General features: G+C 42.4%; 2 protein-coding genes and 1 long non-coding RNA gene across 20 annotated transcripts in view; 2 read left to right on the top strand and 1 right to left on the bottom strand.

Moving 5' to 3' along the window:
- The window catches only part of LOC126866713 (uncharacterized), a 497,548-nt gene that overhangs the window by 294,266 nt on the left and 177,801 nt on the right, over positions 1-25,481 (top strand). The window lies entirely within an intron of this gene.
- Positions 1-25,481, bottom strand: part of LOC126866705 (uncharacterized) — a 184,263-nt gene that overhangs the window by 100,868 nt on the left and 57,914 nt on the right. The gene's annotated exons all lie outside the window — the stretch shown is intronic.
- LOC126866939 (uncharacterized) lies at positions 301-25,481 on the top strand. The gene is made up of 3 exons (XR_007690099.1): positions 301-1,111; positions 16,021-17,830; positions 24,877-25,481. It is a non-coding gene; the product is annotated as an uncharacterized LOC126866939 (long non-coding RNA).

The following is a 25,481-nucleotide window of genomic DNA, read 5'->3' as shown; positions in this document are numbered from 1 at the left end:
GTCCGCAGCGGCTTGGGGGGAATGGGGTTTGAATACTTTTGACAAGTGTTTTGCAAACAGGTCGGCTTTTTCTATAGGGCTTCGCGCCCATCCACCTTGCGGACGGCGGATAGGTGGGATTATTTGTGGGTGGCGTGTGAGTTTCCTGGAGGCCTTCCACAGTGAGTAGTTGGAGTCGGCTGTGGAGGATAAGCTGGCGAGGTATTTTTGGAAACAGTCGTTTTTATAATTTTTTATGGTTCTGGATAGCTTTTTAGTTGCGTTATTTAGTTTCCGTTTGTCCTCCGGTGTTCGATGGGTCTGCCATACTCTTCTTAGTCTACGTTTTTCTGCTATTTTTTTTAGTATGTATTGGGGATATTCTTGTTTGCTGTTAGATGGCTTTGTCGGTGTGGAGAGGCGGATTGCGTTTATTATGCTCGTGTTTAAGTATTCCGTGGCTGCTTCGATATCTTCCTTTGTTTTTAGTGAGGTGAAGGCTGAGGTTGAGTGTGTAAAGACTTCTCGGAAGAGCTGCCAGTTGGTGTGTTGGTTGTGAATGGAGCCATTAGGTGTATTCTCGATGATTGTTGAACTGACTGTTGCTATCACGGGAGAATGATCAGAGGAGAGATCAGCCGAGGAGTTGATCTGGACGTGTCTTGATGAGATATTTTTAGTTACGAAGAAGTCGAGAAGGTCGGGTATTTTGTTGGTGTCAGTGGGCCAGTATGTGGGTTCGTATGTGGTGAGGTAGTTGAGGTTGTTGTTTATTATGCTGTTTAAGAGGTTTTTGCCTCTTGCTGTAACCAGTCTGCTGCCCCATTGGATGTGCTTGGCGTTATAGTCTCCTCCAACTATGAATCTATTGCCCAGGGTGTCCAGGAAGTTATCAAAGTCTTCTTTGGCGATGGAGTGTCTGAGAGGGCAGTATACTGCTGAGGTGGTGATTGAGCCATGACAGTCTTCTATTGCTACGTTTGTTGCTTGGAGGTAGTCTTTCTGGAATGATGGAAGTTCGTAGTGCTTAATACTTGCTTTGATTATTATTCCGGTGCCACCGTGGGCCTTTCCGTTGGGGTGTTGGGTATGGTAGAATTTGTAACCATTTATTTTCAGGTAGCTCTTGTCGGTGAAGTGGGTTTCCGATACGAGCATTACGTCGATTTGCTGGTGATTTAGGAAGAGTTCTAGTTCGCGTTTGTGTTGCGCTAGACCGTTGGCGTTCCAGAGAGCTATGCGCCTTGGTTTTATTTTGAGCCGGGGCGTGCTAATTTTTCCACGATGAGTGTTAGTAGCGATAGCAAATTATTTATTTGCTCCGATTGTTTCTCTATTAGCTTTTCAAGCCTTGAGGAGTTGTCTGTGTTAGGTGGGTTGGGGACACTGTTTTGGGGAAGGTTCCATTGGCTGTTCGGGTTATTTTGGATGCCTTGTACTGCTTGGGCATAGGAGGTTGAGGTGGAGATGAATTTGGTAAGACTGGGTGTTTGATTGGTTGAGGGGGTGTGGGGTAGTCGTGAATTTCGGCGGGCTGGGTGTTTGGTTGGATACCTCTTTTGCTCTGAGCTTAGGGTACCTGTTCGTGTATAGTGTTTTATATGCTGGGCAGCCTTTGTAGTTGGCAGGGTGGTCCCCTTGGCAGTGGATGCATTTCGCTGGGGTTTCCGGTGATTTGGCGCACTGGTCAGTGGAGTGAGTGCCTGCGCATTTAACGCAGCTGAAAGTATGGTTGCAGTATTTCTGCGTATGACCGTACCTTTGGCACCTTTTGCACTGCACTATTTCTTTTTTCACGAGCGGTGGTTCGATCTTTACTATCGCGTTCATTAGGCGACTGATGTTGTAGATTTCCTTATTGTTCGGCTTTTGTTTAATGTCTAGGAAGAATAAGGATAACGGGTCTTTCGAGACTCTATGCCTTATATTACTTACGTTGATGACTTCGTGGCCGAGTTTTGAGAGTTCGTATTTTAGTTCGTCTATGTCTGCTGAGTGGTGTATGTTTCGTAGGACCATCCGGAAAGGCCTTTCCTGTTTGAGTTGGTAGGTGTGGAAGTTGGCGTTCAGGGTCCTGAGTGTCTTGGTGAGTTTTCTGTAAGCTTCTGGGTTCGTCGGTAGTATTTTCACCTTGTTGTTGCTTATCTTAAGGTTATGTTCCTCCTTGCTGGTATCTCTCTCTAGGGACTTGGTCATTGTCTGTATGTCAATGACGTCGTCCACAAATATTGGTGGGGGAGCGGGGATTCTCTGTGAGTGTTGATTTGGTGGCGGTTCTACGATTTCCATGGCGTCGTTTGAGGATTCCAATACGGCGAAGCTGTTGTGTGTGTTTATTTGCGTTGCTGTTTCTATTTTCCTTTTCTTTGTAGTGTTAGCGTCGTTAGTGCGGAGAGTTCTGCTACACTTCTGCCACGGGGGGGGGGGGGGTAGCACGGGGTAGCTGCGAGTCTGCTCCGGAGAGCCTGGTCGCGGTTGCTGGGCCATCATCGAGCTAGTTAATTCGGAATGAACAACTAGTCGTGAGGCTGTGAGGCTAGTATTCGGGTTGGGGTTAGGTGCGTGGGATTTTCTTCTCCCTAAAGGGTAAGGGACACTTAGCTGTGTTCTCTTTCGACGGTTGGGCGACACGTGTTGTTTTCGAACTACGCTGGGCACTAGAGACACGTCTGCACGCTTCGGCACTCCACAGCGAACGAGGTCCTCTTCATCTATATACGATTTATATATGTCGGAAACGAAAGGACGCCGGGGCCCCTCTGGAACTTCAGAATAACCTCCTAACATTGTAATCTAGAGTCTACTATAGCCGTAATGAAACAATCGCAGTTATCCAAGCCGATGGTAACCGTCCGGGATTAGTGACGGTGAGCTTTGGCTCGGGGCGACAGCCTGTCGCCCAACGTAGCCGCGGTCAACGGGACGGGCGCTCCGTCTAACAAAGGTGCGGAGCGGTGTTATGACCCTCATTAAAGGAACTACCCATAGAGGTACCGGAAAGTAAAACATGCTAACGGTTCCTTAGGACAATTAATACCTGAGGTTGAGGCACGTACACAGCACAAGTCCCGGTAGCCCGAGGACCCGCTATAAAACCTGGGTTTTTCGGCAATTAAGACGTTTTGCAAACGGACAGGCAGCTTCTGTCCCAAATTGACCAATCGACAGCGACGTCGATCCAAGGATCTTGGGTACTTAGACACCCCATCAGAGTTTATCTCGGTGGCGTCGTTGGGACGAAGAGGCATTCTCGATTGAGACCTCATCGAGGAAGGGAATAGCGCCTTGCGATTAGTACACGTTTGAGTTAGAGCAAGTATATCTATCCTCCTGTTGACCGTGGATTTGTTATCGAGCCTAAGACCATTATCACTAGTGTCGCGAGTGCCTAATCGCCGCTGTGGATTGTCGAAGCGGTGGCGTTCATACTCGTAGTAGCTGGCCGTACCGGCGTTATAACACAGCGATGACCATTCCAATGGAGATCTAGCAAATGCCCACAACTCCATTACTGACGCTTCTCTGACAGATATATGTCGGACTCAGGTTGGCACTTTGGGGCGTTCTATGAACCTTTACTTACTTTACCATCGCGGATGTGGTTAGTGTTTATCAGTGCGAATGTGGGCACTACAAGAGGCTATGAGTAACGGCAATAGGATGTCCGAGATGATGGTGACAACGAATCCAAGTTCGATAACGAATCCACGGTCCACGGAATGACCAGTATCAGCGTGACTTACTCGGCAATTCGCTCAACGACTCACTAACTAAAAACTCCCTGAATCCAGATGAACCTACCCTTATATACTCCTGTCCCCGCTTCTCGGGTCAATCCTTGTTTTTAAGGAGAGTCATAAAATCATTCCGTACCTCTGTCAGGTACGCGGCCCTCCCGTGACCGTGGCTACGTCTGGTGACTCGTTATGTCACCTTAAACCTGAACCCATCGTCGTAACATTAAAAGTTGTTTTCTTTATTTTTATGGCTTAAACATTAAAATCTTGACTATGGTGATGGAAGGTTTTTCCCAGCATTCCCGACGGAAAGTCCCGCTGTCCTTCCCTCTCCGACATATATGTATATTACATTATTTTATTACATTACATTACATTACATTACATTATTTTATTACATTTACATTATCTTATTTTAGATTGTAATTGATGATGCTTTGAAGAAGAAACAGTGGAAGTGAAAATCTCTTCTTTAAAGAGTCAAACTGCTTTTGATTGCCAAAAGCATTTCTCAAACGTGGGACGGTTTACGAAAGAATTATTTCAACGAATCGATAGTAGCTAATGATGCATATGCTTATCTAGCTGGCGTATCAGTAGCCTGCAGAACAAGTAAGAGTATTGTTTGATTGAAACATACAAGTGGATTTAAGGATTTCAAGATTTTTACGACATTCATGCTGTTTCGTCGATTAATGTCTTATCTTGTCGAATTTTGCTACATATTCTGTGTAAAGGTAGAAAAAAGATTTACAGTAAATATGACTGTATACGATCCTTAAATACATATATTATGTCTTCCCCTTTGTTTTCAAGCATATAAAGATTAAATTTTCTTTTTTTAAATTTGGTGAAATCAAACATTCCTATTCTTTCTTTCCTTCACCCCCTAACGACATTTCTAGCTATCAATTTTTCTCACTTTTAAATTATTTTTATCAAATAAAGACACCTTTTGATATTAAACAGAACGTGGTGTACAACTAATTTAGGTTGTTAGGAAAATAATTATTCACATTATTTTATGTTTTGTTATACATAAACGTGAAATTTTTTCTCATAATATTGAATATATGAATTCTGTATTTATCTAAGAGTTTAGTACCTCTATATATATTTATGTAATGTTTCAAACAAGATAATAGTTCTTAAACATTTTAACAATTTCCTAATAATACTTGAAACGTTTCACAAACATAGACGACGTTCTCGCAGTGAAGTCGCGCGAAATTTCTCCACAAAATAATTAGGGGCTACGTGGTCGAACGGTTTCCGTAGATCTGTGCAGATGCGGTAATTAGATCCACGAAGCGCATAGCTGTCGGTGCCCGACTGGTCTGCCACTTACACGGATCGTATGAAAACCACAGAATTGCGGTCAATACGTTTGATCTGTGCAACCAGGGCCGAGCAAGTTGATCGTATTCAAACCACTCGACTCACGCTGCTGCTTCCGATAAAAAGCACAGTTTACTGATTTTCAAAGCTCCACAATGTCTGGAAATAGCGTTTGCTCACCGCGGACAGAGTCTCGCGGACAGAGAAAGCGGTAGACACTGGCAGTAGTATGTATTTTATTTTTTAAAATGTCCATTGGGACACATTCACACTTGACTCGTGCAATTCCATGTACCGTATTTTTATTATACAGAATTCTCTTGTAAATAAATGCAGATTATTTAACAATATTCGTTTGATTTTTTAATTTTTATGTTACTTAATGACTAAAAGATAGTATTTTAATTTGATTTATGTAGTAGAACAAAAAAAAAGACTCCTTGTGTGCAAACCTTAATTTTAAAAACAGATGACAATTTAAAAAAAAAAATTGTATAAAACAAACAATAAGAAAATTATTTCTATGTTATTATAATAACTATAAATATAGTTATAAATAACCATAACTATTTCGCTTAATATTTTTACAATCATTTTATGATATCTATTATTCTTAGATTGCTATTTCAAATAATTTATTTACATATAGTTTTCACTTTCATTCGTTTATGGCTTATTCCAAATCATTTTATAGATGTTCTAGGGAATTTCAATTAAGACTGTTTTTATTGAAATATTTCTAAAAAATTCATGAAAACCGGGTAGACAGAAAGAACTACAGAAGAACTACCCAAAAAGTCATTTGTATTGTACACAACGCTATGTGGAAACATTTTTTAAAAACATTTATTGCTTCAATATGATCGCAATCGTATGTGGCTGAACACTTTTGCACACTGATGCATGTAGTGCCATTTTATTCTATAAAATACTGTTTTAAATCTCGACAAAGAGACATGCTCGACTTGTAAATTTTGTGAATTTTCAGAAATTTTTTGTAGCTAGAATTGTTATGGAAAGACTAAAAAAATGGAAATAAAGAGAATATACATACCACATGTTATACCTACCTGAAATCACGAAAAGGGGTAAATTATTACCTACAGTAATATTTTGTAACTTTTCTATAGATGTATAACCAATCTTCTTGACATTAATGGCATTAAGGAGTTTTTAATTCCTGATTAATTTTGCCATGAGAAATTAAAATCTTAGTTTCATCTAAAAATATGTTAATGAGTACATTCAATATTACTTTATGTTGCTATGTATATAAAATACCATAAATGAAGAAAAGAATCAAAGTAGTGAAGAATAAAAGAAATCAATAGCTATATATGAATGTTCACAACTAATTATTATAAAATCATTTGTTTCGTTATCTCTTATCCTATTACATTACTTTATTGATATCAATTATATATTTATTTTATCCTATTTTAGATTAATAAATATCGAAATTTCTTAAGATTTTCTTCTCCATTCTCATGTAAAAACAGTTTTTATCAAGTGCCAATAAATAAGATCCACTTACATTAAATATGTGGCGGCACGGGCCACGGAACTTTTCAACGGCTCCGGATGCAAAGCGCGACGCCGCCAAAGCGCAACACCGACGTGCCCAATGTACCATCGATATCTTCACACTCTTTCCGCCGAATTCTCGGAAGAGCATACACGTGCCAGCACTGGCGGCACATCTAATGAATGCACGCTAGTGGGGGATATCGATGGGCTACGAAGGGAAGAATCTGCGCGATCCGAAACAAAAGCAGAGTCAGTCTGTCTTGCGCCATTAAATGTGTAACTTCTCGGTACTATTTGCATAGCAACGCGTCGAATGATCTCGCGGTGTCTATCGTTATTTGTTAGTTGTTACCTGTTGTCTGTTAAGTGTAATTGTTAGTTGTTAATTGTTAACTCTGATTGTTGATTAGTTCTAATAAAACTATTGTTCGTTAAAAACACCAAGAGTAGTTCCTTATGCACCTATCACCATACCACCTCAAACTGGTGACTACCGACGTGATTTAACGTGACATCTAGTGAAAGAGGTGACCGTGATAGTGCTATCGTTTTTAACCACCGATTTTGAGTGCACCGCGACGATGGAAAGTAATACACAGGGAACCATAGCCAGCCAGGTGATCAGCATGTCTCCACTGCTGCCCACGAACACGGCGGCATGGTTTGCCCTTCTGGAGAGACAATTCGAGGCAGCGCGAATTACGGAAGACACCATTAAGTACGTGACGCTGGCAAAATGCCTCAACGATCAACAGCTCCAGGACGTCGAAGACCTAATGACGAACCCTCCAGACATCGGACGCTACGAGAAATTAAAACATGCGCTCATTCGCAAATTATCCGATACGGACGCGACCCGGATAAAGAAGTTGGTGGAAAGCGAGGAGATGGGAGATAGAAAGCCATCCCAGTTTTACCAACACTTAAAAAAACTCTCCAGCCCCTCCACGCCCGATGATTTTACCCTCACGCTGTGGAGGAACCGATTACCCGCCCGCATCAGGCGTATCCTCGCGGCAGTCGACGATTCGGACCCAGAAAGGTTATTGCGGCAGGCGGACCTAATCGCTGAAGAATTCTCGGAGGATTTTCGGCGCACCGCCCGGGTAACGGCAGTAATGGACCCACCAGCGCAAAACGCTGGAGTATACGAACCAATGGCAGCCGCAATCAACGTGTTGAGCGAGCAAATATCACAGTTGCAGGCACAGATGAACGCGTTGAGCATGATTAATCATCGTCGACCACGATCACGATCACGCTCGCGTTCGCGATACCACCGACGTTCGCGCTCGCGAGATCGGCCACGGCAAGACGGTCTGTGTTTCTATCATGCAAAGTTCGGAGAACGCGCGAGGAGCTGTCGTTTCCCATGCACGTGGAAGTCGGGAAACGAGACCAGCCGTCCGTAGACGCGGCAGGCGACGACGGCCTGAGTTCCCGCCGCATCTTCGTTACGGACAAGGGAACGAAGATCTCTTTCCTTGTAGACACCGGCGCCGACATCAGCGTATACCCCCGCAGTAAAATCCATAGGCACGTCAAGAAAAACGCGTACGAACTATTCGCGGCCAACGGGACGCGCATCGCAACGTATGGTACCACTGCGATTGGCCTTAACCTGTCCCTAAGACGAGCCTTCAAGTGGAACTTCGTAATTGCTGACGTTCAAACGCCTATCATAGGCGTAGATTTTTTAAGCCATTATGGGTTGCTCGTGGACCCGCGAAACAAACGACTCCTCGACACGACAACCCAATTATCATCAAGGGGATATGCTGCCACGACGGAAGAAATATCCATCAAAACCGTAATCGGCGAATCGGTCTACCATCGACTTTTGGCGGAGTTTCCGGATCTAACTCGTCCACCGGCCTTCGGACGAGAGAAAATCCGACACAGTGTGGTACACCATATTGAAACCACACCCGAGCCACCCGTCTACAGTAAACCTCGACGTCTCGCACCGGATCGTCTCAAGCAAGTCAAGGCGGATTTCGCAACAATGATCGAGCAAGGAGTGATGCGGCCATCGAAGAATCCATGGGCATCACCCCTGCATGTCGTCCCAAAGAAGGACGAAAGTCTACGACCATGCGGCGACTATCGTGCGTTGAACGCTCGCACCATACCCGACAGGTACTCCCCACCACATATCGAAGATTTCGCGCAACATCTGTACGGTAAGCGTGTCTACTCAAAAATCGACCTTGTCCGCGCTTACCACCAAATCCCGATCGCGCCAGAAGACGTTAAGAAAACCGCGATCACGACACCTTTCGGACTTTTCGAAGCAACCAACATGGTGTTTGGGCTTCGAAACGCCGCGCAAACGTGTCAAAGATTCGTTGACGAAATTACCCGTGGTCTGGACTTCGTGTTCGCTTACATAGACGATTTCTTAATCGCATCCGAAACCGAAGAACAACATCGCGAACACCTTCGGATTTTGTTTGAACGCTTAAACGAGTATGGCGTAGTCATCAACCCAGTAAAGTGCGAATTCGGTGTGAACGAAATCACATTCTTGGGACACACCGTAAACGCCGACGGGATAAAGCCGCTAGCCGAACGCGTTGACGCTATTGTAGAAGTACCGCTCCCCGGGACCGTTAAATCACTACGCAGGTTCCTCGGTATGATTAATTTCTACCGACGTTTCATACCGGGGGCCGCAAAAATTTTTCAACCCCTAAACGACCTATTAAAAGGAGGAAAAAAGGGCAACGCGCCCATCAAATGGACAGAGCAATCCGAAGCCAGCTTCCGCGAGTCGAAACGCGCCCTCGCTAACGCCACGATGTTAGCGCATCCGATACCTGGCGCACCTGTTAGCCTCGCAGTAGACGCATCCGACTATGCAATAGGAGCGGTCCTCCAGCAACGCGTCAACGACTCTTGGCAGCCGTTAGGTTTCCTTACCAAACCGTTGAACTCCGCGCAGCGAAAGTGCAGCGCGTACGAACGCGAATTACTCGCTATGTACACTGCGGTAAAGCGATTTCGACACGCCATTGAAGGGAGAAATTTTACAATTTACACCGATCATAAACCTCTTACATATGCGTTCAACCAAGATCCTGATAAGTGTTCGCCGCGACAATTCCGGCAACTAGATTACATCGGACAATTCACTACCGACATAAGATATATCAAGGGGTTAGACAATAATGTTGCCGACGCTCTGTCACGCATCGAAGCGATAGGAAAGTCTGTGGACCATCGAGCTCTCGCCGCCGCGCAAGAAGCCGACAAAGAACTAAGCAACATCGTCAACTCCGGTACATCCGCGCTACGGTTAAAGAAAATACGTTTCCCCGATCACGACGTAGAAATATATTGCGACGTATCGGGTGACTTTGTACGACCGTACGTACCGAAATCCTTGCGGCGCGACGTATTTAATTCGCTCCATGGACTTTCCCATCCAGGGATACGTGCCACTCAAAACCTGGTGACGACGCGTTTCGTCTGGCCGTCCATAAATAAGGACTCCCGAAATTGGACACGACAATGTATCCCGTGTCAACAATGTAAAGTCACCAGGCACGTATCCTCACCCGTCGGAACATTCGGAGAATTAGCGGACCGTTTCGAACACTTACACATAGACATTATCGTGATGCCATATTCAAAAGGCTACCGATATTGTCTAACGTGTATCGACCGTTTTTCGCGTTGGCCCGAAGCCATTCCCATCGCCGACATGGAGGCGGCAACCGTCGCTTCGGCTCTCCTTTCCACGTGGATATCCCGTTTCGGCGTGCCTTTAAAAATAACGACCGATCAAGGACGCCAGTTCGAGTCGAACCTATTTAACGAACTATGCCGGTTGCTCGGCATCAGACATTTGCGCACGACAGCCTATCACCCCGCGTCCAACGGGATGGTAGAGCGCCTGCACCGACAACTAAAAGCAGCAATCAAATGCCACGATACGAGCAACTGGGTGGATATCTTGCCGATAGTTCTATTAGGCATACGAACAGCTATTAAAGAGGACCTAAACGCGACGGCAGCCGAAATGGTTTATGGCACCGGCATACGATTGCCGGCAGAATTTTTTATACCGACTAAACAACAGGCCAATTCGGAATTCGCAAGTCGCCTAAAAGACCGAATAGGAAAAATCAGGCCTCATCCAATTACGCGACACGGCGAAAAGAGAACCTTCGTGTTCCGCGACCTCGAAACATCGCCTTATGTATTCCTGCGTCGCGACGCCATCGGAGACCCCTTACAACCACCCTACGACGGGCCGTATCAGGTTATAGAGCGAGGAAAAAAGACCTTCACTATTAAAATAAATAATAAAAACGTAATAGTGTCCATAGACCGATTGAAACCCGCATTTCTATTTAACGATAATATTGAACACCATAGCACGGAAAAGCGCAATGTAACAATACCGCCCGGTGCCCGAAACGAACAAAGCGAAGGGGACTCAAGAGTTCATCACACCACACGCGCGGGCAGGAGAGTTCGATTTCCTGATTGGTTTCAGGCGGGTCTCGGATAGGCGTTAGGAGCCGGCGAACGTGCACCCTTGCCTGTAACATTTATATATTTTTCATTTATATAGCGTTATCACTGGTAAGGGGGTACTGTGGCGGCACGGGCCACGGAACTTTTCAACGGCTCCGGATGCAAAGCGCGACGCCGCCAAAGCGCAACACCGACGTGCCCAATGTACCATCGATATCTTCACACTCTTTCCGCCGAATTCTCGGAAGAGCATACACGTGCCAGCACTGGCGGCACATCTAATGAATGCACGCTAGTGGAGGATATCGATGGGCTACGAAGGGAAGAATCTGCGCGATCCGAAACAAAAGCAGAGTCAGTCTGTCTTGCGCCATTAAATGTGTAACTTCTCGGTACTATTTGCATAGCAACGCGTCGAATGATCTCGCGGTGTCTATCGTTATTTGTTAGTTGTTACCTGTTGTCTGTTAAGTGTAATTGTTAGTTGTTAATTGTTAACTCTGATTGTTGATTAGTTCTAATAAAACTATTGTTCGTTAAAAACACCAAGAGTAGTTCCTTACGCACCTACCACCTCAAATAATAAGAGAGCGAGTAAAAATACATTTAACGATTGATATTTTTCACCAATAAGTGCATAAAACTGTGATATAATTAATATAAAACGTATCACTCTTTAATGAATCACTAACAGCAATAGAAGACTTCATATTTACATAATGTTAATAACAGCACTGTGCCTGTCTTCGACGCTTGTACCTTTTTACGCGAAACGCGGAACAACATGACAGACTGTAGTTCCTCGTAGCGAGAATATTACGAAGAAAGTTTCCTTCGAAGATGAAATTGTAGTATTCGTCAGAACCTTGCCTCTTTCAATTGTAAATGTTCCGTGACGTCTATTGAGCAGTTGCATTTCCATGTTTTGTACGTTGTCCTGTCTGCGATCGTTTCATCGTCATTGCTGCCTTTACTTTGCGTTTAAAGAAGCGTTCTCATTTGGAGAATAAAAAATTAAAGAGACCATGACATGTTGAAATTCTTCATGTCATAAGAAAATATGTACATTCAAGAAAACGTTTATATGTAATTATCTTGCATATAATAATTTAATAGTGACAATTTCGAAATAAGGGAAAGTATTCTTTTTTTATTTATTTATTTAAATTTTACAATTTGTCCAGTAGGACATTTGGTAAAATATCATAGCTTAGTGATATAGTATTATAACATGTGGATGGCTACCCCCAGTGGGATACCATCTTCGAATTTGATTGATTTGTTTCTTTAATCATCTCAGGTAAAACGTGTTTGTTATGTTATGTCCTTTGTGAGATCTGTTGGGTGTTTCCTTTTTAATCTTCTTTTTATGCTTGATGTATCGACCGTTTCCGCTGCCAGCCGGTTTGGGTGCGTTGCTATTCTTTCTCCGTGCCTTCTTGCACTTTTGTTAATAAGGGAAAGTATATAATAAGGAAAGTTTCTAAAACAATTGGACTAAAGCACTATAATATGTGAAATAGAACACAATTTGTTTATTTGAAAATCTGATTTAGCAATTTTTAATAGATATAAACATAATAAAATAAAACTAAGTAATAATATATTATAATTATTATAGCATTATACATATATTAATTATATCATGTATAATATATTGTGTTATATATTCTACGTTAATATTATATATGTGGGATGGTATGACGTTAGCGAAAGACGTGGCTGATTGTTTATAAACGTTGTTAAGGTATGTTAATGTTGTCAAGGAGTGTTGTGAGCGTTACCAAGGTTTGTTACAGTAATGGTAATACTGTCAGAGTTGAATTAATCGTGATCGAGAGAAGTTCATCGTGTTGCTGTGACGTAGAAATAGTGTTAAGCGAATTCGTGAAGTGCGATATTATATTCAATTTTGTGAGAGTGTTACAATATTGTGTTTATCATACTATCTTTTCTGTTAATTTATAATAAACATTTCTACATATATTATAGACATATGTATTAATACACACTATATATTATATATATGTTTGTATAATTGTATATAATAAGCATTTAAAATTATATTATGCAATAATTATTAATGATAATTAATAGTTATTCGTTATAATTCATTAAAATGAGATATTGAAAAAATGATGTTTTAATTTATACCACTATAGTAACACTTCCATTATAAATGAAACTCTGTCACATGAATAATATTTTGTTTTTTTTTATTTATTTGTTAAAATTACAATCAATTCTCACGTTGAGAATTTTCTGGCGTGAATGAGTAATTTTTCTGGCGTGGCGCAGTGAGATGGCTGATTATTTATAATAAGTTAATACTTATTATAGATAAGTATAATTTATAAGTAAGTATTATAAATAAGTGAATATTACTTAATTTAGATAACTAATTGAATCTAGCGTTTAGGTCTAGCGAGTAGTGCCCCTTCAGCCTGCGAATCTGGTCCGCCGTATCAAGTAGCCCAGTGATTAGGGGGTTTCGGTGTTTGTTGACTCTTTTGCTATATCTGTCGCTATATTTTGCTATTTCCCCTTTGACTGTGAGTATCTTGAGGTCGCGATGTATTGTTTCGTTGGTAACATACCAAGGTGCGTCTATTAAGGATCTTAGCGTTTTCAATTGGAAGCGTTGGAGTATTTTAATGTTGGAGTTACTTGCTGTTCCCCATAGTTGGATTCCGTAGGTCCAGACAGGTTTTATTACGGTCTTGTAGAAGGTAATTTTATTCTGTATGTTTAGTTTGGAGCGTCGTCCCGTGAGCCAATAGAATTTTTTTAGTTTGTCCTTTAGTTGCTTCGTTTTATCTGAGATGTGTTTCTTCCACGTTAGTCTCCTGTCCAGGGTCATGCCTAGGTATCTGACTGAGTCCTTGCTAGGAATTGTTGTATTGTTGATGATGACCTGGGGGCAGGTTTGTTTTCGGAGCGTGAAGGTTACATGTGAGGATTCTTTTTCGTTAATTTTGAAGCCCCATTTATGAAACCACTTTTCCATGGAGTCGAGACTTCGCTGGAGAGTGGATGAGGCTATTACCGGGTCTGCGTGGGCAGCTAATAGCGCTGTGTCGTCTGCAAATGTCGCTATTGTTATATCGTTTGATATAGGTAGGTAGGCAGTGTAGATGGAGTACAGTAGGGGTCCGAGGACACTACCTTGGGGTATGCCGGCTTCTATTGGGAATGTTGCGGAAGTGGCGTCTAGGCATTTAACCATGAATTGTCTATTGGTTAGGTAGGATTTTAGGATAGAGTAGTAGGGGTGGGGCAAGATCTTTTTAAGCTTGTAAAGTAGCCCTTCATGAAATACTTTGTCGAATGCCTGTTGAATGTCTAGGAAAACCGTTGAGCAATATTTTTTCTTTTCGAGGGTTTGGCTGATCGTATGGGTTATGCGATGGATTTACTCTACTGCTGAATGTTGTTTTCGGAAGCCGAATTGGTGATCTGGGAGTATTTTCAAGTTCTCTAGGAGTGGGAGGAGTCGATTCGTGAGCATCTTCTCGAATAGTTTAGATAGGGTAGGTAAAAGACTGATTGGGCGATAGGAGCTGGTTTCGTATATCGGTTTACCGGGTTTAGGGATGAGGGTAAACAGTGAGATTTTCCAGGCCTTAGGATAGTGTTCCAGGCGAAGGATAGCATTAAAAATCGATGTGATGAGTGCTATCCCTTTTGTGGGAAGTTCCTTGATTGCTCTATTGCCTATTAAGTCGTGTCCTGCTGCTTTCTTGGGGTTTAGGCGACTGATTGTTTCTATAGTCTCTGCAGAGGAGAAGGGTTCGATAGGAGGGGACATTTGGAAGGGGGTGTGCAGGTATTCAGTAACGTCCGCGGCAGCTTTGGGGGAATGGGGTTTGAATACTTTAGACAAGTATTTTGCAAACAGGTCGGCTTTTTCTATAGGGCTTCGCGCCCATCCACCTTGCGGACGGCGGATAGGTGGGATTATTTGTGGGTGGCGTGTGAGTTTCCTGGAGGCCTTCCACAGTGAGTAGTTGGAGTCGGCTGTGGAGGATAAGCTGGCGAGGTATTTTTGGAAACAGTCGTTTTTATAATTTTTTATGGTTTTGGATAGCTTTTTAGTTGCGTTATTTAGTTTCCGTTTGTCATCCGGTGTTCCATGGGTCTGCCATACTCTTCTTAGTCTACGTTTTTCTGCTATTTTTTTAGTATGTATTGGGGATATTCTTGTTTGCTGATAGACGTCTTTGTTGGTGTGGAGAGGAGGATGGCGTTTATTATGCTCGTGTTTAAGTATTCCGTGGCTGCTTCGATTTCTTCCTTAGTTTTTAGTGGAGTTAAGGCTGAAGTTGAGTGTGTAAAGACTTCTCCAAAGAGCTGCCAGTTGGCATGTTGGTTGTGAATGAAGCCATTAGGTGTATTCTCGATGATTGTTGAACTGACTGTTGCTATCACGGGGGAATGATCAGAGGAGAGATCAGCCGAGGAGTTGATTTGGACGTGTCTTGATGAGATATTTTTAGTTACGAAGAAGTCGAGAAGGTCGGGTATTTTGTTGGTGTCAGTGGGCCAGTATGTGGGTTCGTATGTGATGAGGTAGTTGAGGTTGTTGTTTATTATGCTGTTTAAGAGGTTTTTGCCTCTTGCTGTAACCAGTCTGCTGCCCCATTGGGTGTGCTTGGCGTTATAGTCTCCCCCAGCTATGAATCTATTGCCCAGGGTGTCCAGGAAGTTATCAAAGTCTTCTTTGGCGATGGAGTGCCTGGGAGGGCAGTATACTGCTGAAGTGGTGATTGTGCCATGACAGTCTTCTATTGCTACGTTTGTTGCTTGGAGGTAGTCTTTCTGGAATGATGGAAGTTCGTAGTGCTTAATACTTGTTTTGATTATGATTCCGGTGCCACCGTGGGCCTTTCCGCTGGGGTGTTGGCTATGGTAGAATTTGTAACTATTTATTTTCAGGTAGTTTTTGTCGATGAAGTGGGTTTCCGATACGAGCATTACGTCGATTTGCTGGTGTTTTAGGAAGAGTTCTAGTTCAAGTTTGTGTTGCGCTAGACCGTTGGCGTTCCAAAGAGCTATGCGCCTTGGTTTTATTTTGCGTCGGGTCGTATTAATTTATCCACGATGAGTGTTAGTAGCGATAGCAAATTATTTATTTGCTCTGATTGTTTCTCTATTAGCTTTTCAAGCCTAGAGAAGTTGTCTGTGTTAGGTGGGTTGGGGACACTATTTTGGGAAAGATCCCTTTGGCTATTCGGGTTATTTTGGATGCCTTGTACTGCTTGGGCATAGGAGGTTGAGGTGGTGATGAATTTGGTAGGACAGGGTGTTTGGTTGGTTGAGGGGATTGGGGTAATCGTGAATTTCGGCGGGCTCGTTGTTTGGTTGGATACCTCTTTTGCTCTGAGTTTAGGGTACCTATTTGTGTATAGAGTTTTATAGGCTGAGCAGCCTTTATAGTTGGCAGGATGGTTACCTTGACAGTGGATGCATTTCGCTGGGGTTTCCGGTGATTTAGCGCACTGGTCAGTGGAGTGAGTGCCTGCACATTTAACGCAGCGGAAAGTATGGTTGCAGTATTTCTGCGTGTGACCGTACCTTTGGCACCTTTTGCATTGCACTATTTCTTTTTCACAAGCGGTGGTTCGAATTTTACTATTGCGTTCATTAGGCGACTGATATTGTAAATTTCCTTATTGTTAGGCTTTTGTTTTATGTATATGAAAAATAAGGATGACGGGTCTTTCGAGACTCTATGCCTTATATTATTTACGTTGATGACTTCGTGGCCGAGTTTTGAGAGTTCGTATTTGAGTTCGTCTATGTCTGCTGAGTGGTGGATGTTTCGTAGGACCACCCGGAAAGGCCTTTCCTGTTTTAGTTGGTAGGTGTGGAAGTTGGCGTTCAGGGTCCTAAGTATCTTGGTGATTTTTCTGTAAGCTTCTGGGTTCCTCGGCAGTATTTTTATTTTATTGTTATTTATCTTTAAGTTGTAGTCCTCCTTGGAGATATCTCTCTCTAAGGACTTGATCATTGTCTGTATGTCGATGACGTCATCCACAAATATTGGTGGGGGAAGGGGGATTCTCTGTGATTGTTGGTTTGGCGGCGGGTCTGCGATTTCCATGGCGTCGTTAGTGGATTGCAGTACGGCGAACCTGTTGTGGGTGTTTATTTGTATCGTTGATTGTTCATTCCGGGTGTCGATCGTGTATGGTTTTGATGTTTCTATTTTCCGTTTCTTTGTAATATTAGCGTCGTTGGTGCGGAGAGTTCTGCTACACTTCTGTCACGGGGGAGGTAGCGCGGGGTAGTTGCGAGTCTGCTCCGGAGAGCCTGGTCGCGATTGCTGGGCCATCATCGAGCTAGTTAATTCAAAATGAATAACTAGTCGTGAGGCTATGAGGCTAGTATTCGGGTTGGGGTTTGGTGCGTGGAATTTTCTTCTCCCTAAAGGGTAGGAAACACTTGGCTGTTTTCACTTTCGACGGTTGGGCGACGTGTCTTTTTCGGACTACACTGGGCACTAGAGACACGTCTGCACGCTTCGGCACTCCATAGCGAACAAGTAAATATATGTCGGAGATGAAAGAACACCGGAGCCTTTGGAATTTTGGATAATCCCGCAACATTGTAATCTAGAGTCTACTATAGCTGTAATTAGAGAATTGTAGTTATTCAATCCGATTGTAATTGTTCTCGAGTTGTGATAATGAGCTTGGGCTCGAGGCGACAGCCAGTCGCCGAACGTAGCCGCGGTCACGGGATGAACGCTTTGTCTAACAAAGGTATGGAGTAATTCTATAGCTCCCCTTAAAAGAAATATTTGTGGCGGCACGCGACAGTAAACATTCCAACGGTTTCTGTCCCGTGGCTCGCCACACGCAGACCCTATTCTTCGAGTAAGATGATTGCCAGATGTCGATGCGTCTCCGGAGTACATGTTCAGCTAGCCTGAGGGCCTATCATAAATCTTAGAATTTAGTTGACTAAAGTCCTTCAAACAAACAGTCTTTGTCCCAGCTACGGGAAGATAGGAGAGACCTATTTTTCAACGAACGACTAGCAACTTTCCCTCGAAGGCGGCTAGCATCTTTTTCTAACCACCGATATGGAGATTGACCAATTAGCAGCAACGCAAAATTCTCTCACCTTCTGAACGAAGGGTATCCTCGACGAATCCGATGATCTCGTGTCCTCAGACACACCCCATCATAGTTTTCCTCTGCAGCATCATCGCGACGGAGAGGCATTCTCTCGTGAGGTCGTATTAGCGAGTTACATAGAGGCTGTACGCTCGGTGGACATTCCACGTTTTCGCAAAGAGTCCGACTTAAATTTTTGTGGGCACGTACATCTATCATCCCGTTGACCGCGGATTCGTTATTGAAGCTAAGGCCAACATCACTAGTATCGCGAGTGTCCAACCGCCGCGGTTGATTGTCGAGTCGGTAGCATCTATACTCGTATTAACAGACCGTACCTTCGTTATAACACGACGATGGCCGATTCCAATGAAGATTCATCAAACGTCCACAACCTTATTCCTGACCCTTCTCCGACATATATATATATAAGTTTTAATAGTTTAAAACTCTTAAAATTTTTGGTAAATAATCACAAAATGAGGGCCACTTCCGATTTCGGTCATTTTTTAATATATTGTCAAGATCATCATCCTGAGTAATGTTTGGCAGGTTGCAGTTGGAGGTCGCCGTTTATTTAAATGTTCTTATAAAAGAAAGTTTCTACTAAAATTTTGTATTTTGATACAGTAATATCAAAAAATAAAAACGTGGCGAGAGACCGGCTCCGCCTCACCTAAAAAAATGGAAAGAGAATGCTACCTAGAGGCAACTTCTGTACTGGTGTAATCATGCATGCATACTGATGTCACTCATTGATCGGTATTACATTTACATAATTACTTACACTAACTAATTAATTAACTAATTACATAATTACACTTTTCCTATGCGAATGTGCATGTATTATGGAATAAAGACACAAGGTGTCTTCTGCAGCATTTTCTTCCTTTTTCTTATTACTATATCACTTTTCAACTTGTTCACGCATTCCATTTTAGGTCTGGGTTAGATCCGAGTTACCTGAGTTACCTAAACAAAAAAGTTGCGATTATTCTGAACTCTATTAAATATAGATAATGTCTAGAAAATGACGTATTTTGTGTAAGATTTTTTTATAATAACTGTTTAGTAAACTTTTTAATAAAAAATGTTTACCCTAAAAACATCGATTACTTTTATAAAATAAATTAGCTCTGCTAATCGTGATTTAACTCAAGTAGTTCCGTGTATGATCAGACATGGTGATATTCATTACATAATTTATGCACGTCGGAGAGGTGACTGGTATAGGGTTGTGGGCGTTTGATAAATCTTCATTGGAACTGTCCATCGTCGCGGTATAACAAAGGTACGGTTTGCTAACACAAGTATGGATAGTACAGGCTTGACCATCAACCGTGGCGGTTGGACTCTCGCGATACTAGTGATATTGATCTTAGGTTCAATAACGAATCCGCGGCCAACGGAATGATAGATCTACTTGCGCGATACACTAACTCAAGCGTGTAACACTCACGAACCGTAAGGCGTTACTCCTCGTCGATGAGATCGCATAAAGGAATGCATCTCCGCCCCGATGATGCCACCGAGGAAAACTATGTGAGGTGTGTCTAAGGATGCGAGATCATCGGATTCGTCGAGGACAACCTTCGTTCAGAAAGTAAGGGAAATTGGCGTTGCTGCTAATTGGTCAATTTCTATATCGGTGGTTAGAAAAAGATGTTAGCCGCCCTCGAGAGAAAGTTTCTAGTGGGAGACGTCGTTCGTTGAAAAATGGGTCTCCTCTATCTTCTCGTAGTTGGGACAAAGACTGTTTGTTTGTTTGAAGGACTTTAGTTAGCTAAATCTTAAGATTTATAACGGGCCCTCAGGCTAGCTGAACATGTACTGCGGAAACGCATCGACATCTGGCAATCATCTTACTCGAAGAATAGGGTCTGCGTGTGGCGAGCTACGGGACAGAGACCGTTGGAATGTTTACTGTCGAGTGTTACAACTATTTCCTTCTTTAGGAGAGCTATAGAATTATTCCGTGCCTTTGTTAGACAAAGCGTTCATCCCGTGACCGCGGCTACGTTCGGCGACTGACTGTCGCCCCGAGCCCAAGTTTATTATCACAAATCGCAAACAAGTACAATGATAGCAAATCGCTTAATTACAGCTGTAAACTTTAATTACAATTCTACGGATGCTCCGAAGTTCCAGAGGGAAGGTCTCCGGTGTCCTCTCATCTCCGACATGCATTTATGTAATTAAACCAAAATTTATGATTAATTTTTAATGAATGTGAAGCGAACAGTATAACTATAATTTCATAATTATAGCAAGAAAAAAATGTTCGATATTCATATCTAATATATTTATTACTTTATACATACATATATTGAATATATCGACGTTAACGTAACAATTAGATAACAAGAAAAAAATGAAAACGGTTTCCAAATATTTGAATTCCTTAGGAAAAAAAGGGAAATAAGAGGTTTTCTAGTCAATTTCTTCACTAAAAGTAAAGTAATGTTAACTTAAGCTGAAACAGCTAGAATAAGATTATAAATAATACTCAGAATAAGTCTGAAATGCCACCACCTTACGATTACAGAAAAGAAATCAATAGAAGTGTAACGAATAACTGTACTTAAAGATCAACTCTTTTAGTATCAACGAAATTACCACTAAACAATATAGGAAGCTATTAACCGAACACCAATTTACTGAACAGACGATATCAAGTGGATATTACACGTGTAATAATTGACCACACCAGAGTGTTACATATTTACTTTCAAAAAGGCTTATATCTAAATGTACTCTCTATACAACCAAACTCTCACAATGAAACATATTCTCTTTGATTGCGGTCACTTAAAAGAAATTAGTAAAAAATTTTAATCAAAAACGACGACACCATGAACTTACGCGAAAATATTGACAATCTAATTGCATTCCTCAAAGAAATTGAAATGTGTGTCCTGCTATAAAAATAGAAATATTAAACATATATGTACATGTACATAAGTTTATAATAATGTTCGGATTTTTCCTATGTATTATAATATGTATCATATAAAATCATACAGGTAGAACATTTTTCCAATCTATTTACACTACAACATAAATAAATATAATTGTGTCATCAAGTCACTCATGGCCTTGATAGACAATCTGACTATAAGCCTTAATAAAAGGGGAAGATTATAAATAAAAATTGTTTGAAATTGGTGACACCGATTAATAATTGTTGTTTAATTCTTTAATTTATAGGAATAAAAGATCAAAATTTGTTATATAACAATTATAATATCAAGAATTGATTCGTATAAATTGCAAAATTTTTTCTTTGTAAATTAAATATTCTTTATATTACGAAGAAATAAAATCAGTAACTTAATAATAGTAAATAATTCAGTACACGGTTTAATTATAACTAAATGTTTTAGTTAAAATATGACTTTCTATATATTCTGAAAACATCCTCTTTAAGAAGTTAATAGATTACACAAATAGCCTAAAAAGCTTTGAAAGCATACTTTATATAGGAGAATATCTTCTCTTTTTATTAAGAAGCAAAAGAGACCAAACTGAATGGAGGTTGATGAAACCGTTATAAGAAGTTCTTTAGAAGTAAAGACTCTGCTCATTTTAATACCACTTTAACCACTTTAGTATTTCCAGTGAGTGTCTTTTACCAGCCTTTCCTAGTGAATTATACGTACTTATTATCATTGGAATGTATAATATATAATGGAAGTGATAAGATTTGACAGAAAATATTTTTATCTCAAGGGAAAGAAGCGTTTGTTGCTTAAAATAGTAATAAGACTGAAGAATAGTACATTATAGGAGAAATATAGATATTTGCTTTGCTTTCCACGAAGAAATGTTTTGTTTTTTAGAAGGTTTGGAATGAAAATAAAATAATGAAAGTATACATACTTTACAATATATCGATATAAACATATCGATTTTTGGTTATCAAAATTTTAATACGAGAAAAGATACAATGATCTCTTCAATTATTTTATAATATAATATTCGGTTATTTTGATATAATAATATACAAGTTGCATTATATCTAACGAAAACTAAAATATGTTAGAATTAGAATCCAGAATAATAATTTTCACACTACTATTTATCAAAAGTTTTATTATTTTTTTTTTATTAACGTGGAGGAAATCCGCACGGACACCAGGTCGCTTCTGGGGAAAAGCAGCGTAGTAGTGCCGGACTCCAACCGACTAAAACCTCCACAATGACCGTCCCGGCTGCGATCGAAAGGGGCCCGGGAACCGGTTCCCCTACCGGGCTGCATTGCGGCCCCGGGGCGCTGAGCTGCCAGCGCCTAAGATTGCACCCCACCGGGGGGTGCGGCGGACCTAGCGCGCCTCACTGAAGCGCGTCCATGGCCTCTGCCGTGCCCTCGCCGGTCAATCCTCTCAGGGTGAGAGTACCGCACCCTCACCTCTCCGCGGTCTCTTTTCGAAGCATAACTTGCTCACAGAAGGAGGTCACGGCCCTCCTCCTTCTCTCACTTACCAACAATGCCTCGAGGATCGTCGGCGGCGAGAGGTCCCATCCGATTTTCGCGATCAGGTCGTGGCGCTGGGCAGTATTCCAGCGTGTGCTGCGCTGAATCCACGTTCGCATCGCAGTGGTGGCAGCGTGCGGTCGCCTCCTTCCCGATTCGGTGCAGATACTCACCGAAACAGCCGTGTCACCCTGCGTCGCCCTGTAGGTCAGGGGAGGTCCGCCGTCGTCCAACCAAACGTCCCAGTTTGGAAGGACGGCCCCGAGGACCCTTATCCCCGGTGCACCCGCTCTCGTGTCGAGGCTGGCGCGCCATCTGTCGAGCAAAGCCCGCCGAGCCCGAACCCTGACGTCGGCGCCCGCCGAGCCACCCCGCCCGACACACCCCGAGTGTGGAGTGGAACGGGGGAAACCCGGCGAGCACCGCCGCTGTCGCCGCCGAAATGGTGCGGAAGCCCCTCACTACTCTGATGGCCACCGTCCTGTGCAGCTTCTGATCGCTAGGAGACTGCAACGGTTGGTCATCAGGCCCTCTGTCCAGATCGGAGCTCCGTAGAGGAGCTTCGATCGCACCACGCCGGCGTACAGCCGGCGCACTCCGACGTCGGGCCCGCCCAGCCGAGGCAGCAAATGTCCTAACCTCAGGCGATAACCCGCTGGAGGTGTCTCGTGATCGGCCTTGCGGCAAAACCACATTGCCTCGGACTTCTCAGGGGACACACTCAGTCCCAATCCCTTGATCTCGGCGACCACGCAGGCCACCGCCAACTCCGCCAGGCGGACGGTTCTACCCCATGCCGTGCCCCAGACCAGCACCAACGTGTCGTTGAAAAGTTTTATTACTACACATTATGTATCCCTATTGATAAGGATATACCTATATTATTAAAGAACATTAACTATTTGAACTCGATAAATTCTGCACATATCCTTCTATACAATTTTGTGTATTTAATAAAATAATTCTTAACCCAAAATGTTCTGGCAATGCAGAACACAATGTAGTCCACTCAACACTATAAGTCAACTGTACAGAATAAAAAGAAATATTTTAAATAAATATCTTTGACTGTTGTTACGTCGCGTAATACTCTACCTAGCCCAGGCCACACACCGCGGGCAAGATGGCAACCAGATGTCTTCGGATACTCACTGCGTACCTTCAATAGTCTCAAGTACCTTCCATAAATCTCAGGAATTTCCTAGTCGAGATCCTTCAAACCAAACAAACGTCTGTTTCCGAAGCATTTTCTAAAGACTATTGTCTACTACGGCTTGACAAGGGAAGTTTTTCTCACGTATGATGCAACTTTCCTCCCACTAACCACTTTCTCTCGATGGCGGTTAAGACCCTTCGTTTAACCAATTAACAACGAAGCCTATTTCCCTCACTCTCTTAACTAAAATCGTCACCAACAAATCCGATGGCCCCGTGCGCTAGACACACCCATCCTTAGCTTTCCTCCGCCACAGCATCGTCTCCGGACAGCACTGATTTTACATCCTTCGAACAGTCAACATCCTTTGACCGGGTATACACACGCGTACATACATCTCGTACATACGCACCAGCGTAACTGTCTTCGTTATAAGTTGTTAGAATAAACGGTGATATATAACTTACTATACTGTGTCATATTCATTCAACCACCTCTGTTATCTTAACCGAAACAGGGGAACGACTATTTCGCAGCGTCGATTAACCGAATCGTAGACGGAATTTACGCCTCTCGAACGGTCTTAACAACTGTAAAAACGATATCCATATATTGAATAAAAAATTGATATGAAGCTCGAATATAATAAGCATATAAGTGTTAAATGTCGTTACTGAATATTGAGACTTATTAACATAATGAATAGGTGACTGTCTAAATATTTTTGTGATCTTTAAGAAATATTATATGTATTTGTATTAAAAATCTGGTAGGTTCATGTAATTTTATTTTATTTTATTTCACGATAATTGAATCTTATAGCTGATGGAATTTTAAAATATTTCATATGTGGGAGATGAAAGAACACCGGAGCCTTTGGAATTTTGGATAATCCCGCAACATTGTAACCTAGAGTCTACTATAGCTGTAATTGAACAATTGTAGTTATTCAATCCGATTGTAATTGTTCAAGAGTTGTGATAATGAGCTTGGGCTCGAGGCGACAGTCAGTCGCCGAACGTAGCCGCGGTCACGGGATGAACGCTTTGTCTAACAAAGGTATGGAGTAATTCTATAGCTCTCCTTAAAAGAAATATTCGTGGCGACACGCGACAGTAAACATTCCAACGGTTTCTGTCCCGTGGCTCGCCACACGCAGACCCTATTCTTCGAGTAAGATGATTGCCAGATGTCGATGCGTCTCCGCAGTACATGTTCGGCCAGCTCGAGGGCCCGTTATAAATCTTAAGATTTAGTCAACTAAAGTCCTCCAAACAGACAAACAGTCTTTGTCCCAACTACGGGAAAATAGGGGAGACCTATTTTTCAACGAGCGGCGTCTCCCACTAGCAACTTTCCCTCGAGGGCGGCTAGCATCTTTTTCTAACCACCGGTATGGAGATTGACCAATTAGCAGCAACGCAAATTTCCTCACCTTCTGAACGAAGGATATCCTCGACGAATCCGATGATCTCGTGTCCTTAGACACACCCCAATATAGTTTTCCTCTGTGGCATCATCGGGACGGGAAAGTCATTCTCACTCGCGATCTCATCGATGAAAGGAGTAACCCTTTACGATCAGTGAATATTACGCATCTGACTTAGATTTTGTGAGTACGTTCATCTATCATCCCGTCGGCCGCGGATTCGTTATTGAACCTA

The sequence above is a fragment of the Bombus huntii genome, chromosome 1 (genome assembly GCF_024542735.1).
Source record: "Bombus huntii isolate Logan2020A chromosome 1, iyBomHunt1.1, whole genome shotgun sequence".
Classification (NCBI taxonomy): Eukaryota; Metazoa; Arthropoda; class Insecta; order Hymenoptera; family Apidae; genus Bombus; species Bombus huntii.
This window is presented reverse-complemented; position numbering and strand designations above follow the sequence as displayed.